This window comes from Glycine soja, chromosome 12 (assembly GCF_004193775.1).
Source record: "Glycine soja cultivar W05 chromosome 12, ASM419377v2, whole genome shotgun sequence".
Classification (NCBI taxonomy): Eukaryota; Viridiplantae; Streptophyta; class Magnoliopsida; order Fabales; family Fabaceae; genus Glycine; species Glycine soja.
Genome location: NC_041013.1, coordinates 16,604,475 through 16,608,141, shown reverse-complemented (window position 1 = coordinate 16,608,141; position 3,667 = coordinate 16,604,475). Strand labels below are relative to the sequence as shown.

Genomic DNA, 3,667 nt, shown 5'->3' with positions numbered 1-3,667 from the left:
AGTGAAATCATCCATAAACACCTCTATGCAATTTTCTAAGAAATCACTGAAAATACTAATCATGCACCACTGGAAGGTACCAGGGGCATTGCACAGGCCGAAAGGCATCCTCCTATAGGAAAAAGTGCCGAAGGGGCAGGTGAATGTGGTCTTTTCCTGATCCTCAGGAGCAATAGTAATTTGCATATAACCAGAAAAACCATCAAGGAAACAGTAGTGAGATTTACCTGCCAGGCGTTCAAGCATCTGGTCAATGAATGACAGGGGAAAATGGTCCTTTTTGGTAACCTGGTTCAGCCTCCTATAGTCAATGCAGACTCTCCAACTGTTCTGCACCAGAGTAGGAATCAGCTCCTCCTTCTCATTTTTTATCACTATGAGGCCGGTCTTCTTCGGGACTACCTGGACGGGACTCACCCATTGGCGGTCGGAGATAGGATAAATGATTCCAGCTTGCAAAAGCTTGGTTATCTCCTTCTTCACTACATCAAGAATCACCGGGCTGAGTCTTCTCTGTGGTTGTCTTGCTGGTTTAGCTCCATCCTCTAAATTTATTCGATGCATACATGTGGATAGGCTAATACCAGGAATGCCCGCCAGGGTCCAGCCTATAGCCTTCTTATGCTTCTTGAGAATAGACAACAACTTCTCCTCTTGCTCATCAGCAAGGGAAGCAGATATGATCACTGGAAAACTTTTGTTATCATCCAAGTAAGCGTATTTTAAATTTGATGGCAGAGGCTTCAATTCTGGTGTGGCCGGCTGGATAGTGGTAGAAGGAGATGGTTTCTCAGCCTGTACCTCATAAAGAAAGTCAGAGGTATGTGTATTTCCTGGAACATGGTTAGTCCTATCTGACTCTATAAAATCAATCTCGAGAGGTAAAACACCACCACCAGACATGCAATCAATATCAATTTCAGATTCACTCTCAGCATCAAATTCAGACATATGATCAAGTACAATTTCAGACTCAATGCATGAAGAGTGAGAGGCATACAGATTAGAATAAAGATCAGTCATGTATTCATCAACAACATGGTCAATTATTTCAGCACGAAATACAGAAAGATCTTCAGATGGGTATTTCATAGCATCCAGAATATTAAAATGAACAGTTATATCACCAAACTCCATGGATAGTGTGCCTGCATATACATCTATCTTAGTTCTAGCAGTTTTCATAAAGGGCCTGCCTAGAATGATGGGAACTGATCCTTGAGAAAATCCATCCTCCATATTCAAAATATAAAAATCAACAGGGAAAATCAGTTCACCAACTCTAACTAAGACATCTTCTATGAAACCAATAGGATAGGCTACACTTCTATTAGCTAAATGAATTACCACATCAGTTGACTGCAAGGGACCTAGAGATAGAGAATTAAAAATAGACAGAGGCATAACACTAACAGAAGCTCCTAAATCTAGCATGGCATTGTCGAACTTACTATTCCCTATAATACAAGGTATGTTGAATGTACCTGGATCTTTACATTTTTCAGGAATTTGGGGAACAGATTTACCAATCAATGCAGAGACATTTTTGCCCATGCTAATTCGTTCACTTCCTTTAAGCTTCCGCTTGTTAGTACACAGCTCCTTCAAGAATTTAGCATATCTTGGAATTTGCTTTATTGCATCCAGCAGAGGTATGTTTACCTCTACTTTTCTAAATGTTTCCAAGATCTCTTTTTCTGCCTCTTCCATTTTTTTGTTGGAAACTACTCTTGGAGGGAATGGAAGAGGAGGGATGTGCTGCTTCTGCAAATCAGAATTACCAGTGGAAGATTCACCTGCACAGAAATTGTTAGATAAATTTTTGTCATCACCTTTTTCTGGAGTAGAGTGAAGTTGGGCAGGTTCATTTGCAGATGAGAAAGGTGTTGCGGGTTGAGGTCCTTGACACTGCTTTGCTGACCTCAATGAAATGGCATTGAAATTTTTGGGATTTTGGACAGCTTGAGAAGGCAGCTTGTCAGAATTCTGGGACTGTTGTTGATTCAATTGTGTAGCTAATTGTCCCATCTGATTAGTTAAGCTCTGAATGGAAGCTCTGGTCTATTGTTGAAACTGCATGTTCTGCATAGTCATTTGCCTCACAAGTTCTTCGAGGGAAGGTTGTGGAGGGGCCTCAACTGTTGGTTGTTTCTGGGGCTGTTGCTATTGTTGGATTGGTGGAGGAATGTATGGTCTGCTTGGGCCAGCAACATTTTGGAAGGAAGGAGCAGGCTGATGTTGTTGTTGAGGGCTAGACCATCTGAGATTAGGGTGATTCCTCCATCCAGGGTTGTATCTGTTGCTGGAGAGGTCATAATTGTTCTGCTGTGGTTGATTTTGCTGCTGAGGTTGAGGAGGTCTATTGTAAATGTTTGCAGCATAAGCTTCGAGCTGCTCAATTGCTCCAGGTTGCTGCATGGAAGGGCAAAGGTCTGTATGGTGGTTAGCAGAGGAGCACAAACCACAGACTCTTGCGACAGGTACAGATTTCTGATTCAAGGCCAGCTGGGTTACCAAGTTAACCAATGCATCTAGTTTTCCTTCAAGCTTCTTAGTTTCAGATGATGCAGATGAGTTTGTAGCTACCTCATGCACTCCTCTAATGACTATAGCATCATTTCTGGCGCTAAACTGCTGGGAGTTGGAAGCCATCTTCTCAATTAAATTTCTGGCTTCAGCAGGAGTCATGTCTCCAAGGGCTCCACCACTGGCAGCATTTATCATACTTCTCTCCATATTACTGAGTCCTTCATAAAAATATTGGAGAAGAAGCTACTCCGAAATCTGACGGTGAGGGCAACTGGCACATAGTTTTTTAAATCTCTCTCAGTATTCATACAGACTCTTTCCACTGAGTTGTCTAATACCTGAGATATCCTTCCTGATGGTTGTGGTCTTGGAAGCAGGGAAAATTTTTTCTGAGAATACTCTCTTAAGGTCATCCTAGCTCATGATGGACCTTGGAGCAAGGTAATACAGCCAGTCCTTTGCCACTCCCTCTAAAGAATGAGGAAAAGCCTTCAGAAATATGTGGTCCTCTTGGACATCTAGGGGTTTCATGGTGGAGCAGACAATATGAAATTCTTTCTAATGTTTGTGCGGGTCTTCTCCTGCAAGGCCATGAAACTTTGGAAGCAAATGGATCAGTCCAGTTTTAAGAACATATGGGGCATCCTCATCAGGGTATTGGATGCACAAGCTTTCGTAGGTGAAATTAGGTGCAGCCATTTCCCTTAGAGTCCTCTCACAGGGTGGAGGTTGTGCCATGTTCTTAGAATGTTCAAAATCAGAATATTTAGAATCAGAATGCTCAAAATTATAATGCTCAAAATCAGGATGTTCAAAATCACCAATAACAGAATGCACAGATTCACCAGTAATGGAATGCTCAGGATGATCAAAAGGTATAAAATGATGCCTAACTAATATATGAAATGTCCTATCTATCTCAGGATCAAAGGTTTGTAAGTCAGATGGATTGCCTCTAGTCATACACTACATTCAGCATGCACAACTAGTTGCCTTGTCATGTAAATAAAGGTGTAGGTTTGAACTACAGCTACCCTCAAATGATATCCAAATGACTTGAAATTTTGTGGGCAAGCTTATAAAATTATGAGAAGATAGCACCAAAAATTTTAGACCAAAAATTCAAAGTCTAACTATG

At 41.3% G+C, this 3,667-nt stretch overlaps 1 non-coding gene across 1 annotated transcript; it reads left to right on the top strand.

The window, feature by feature from the left end:
• The first annotated feature begins 2,782 nt into the window (after positions 1 to 2,782).
• Positions 2,783 to 2,889, top strand: LOC114380599. Its single transcript, XR_003659775.1, has one exon. It is a non-coding gene; the product is annotated as a small nucleolar RNA R71 (small nucleolar RNA).
• The last annotated feature ends 778 nt before the right edge of the window (positions 2,890 to 3,667 follow it).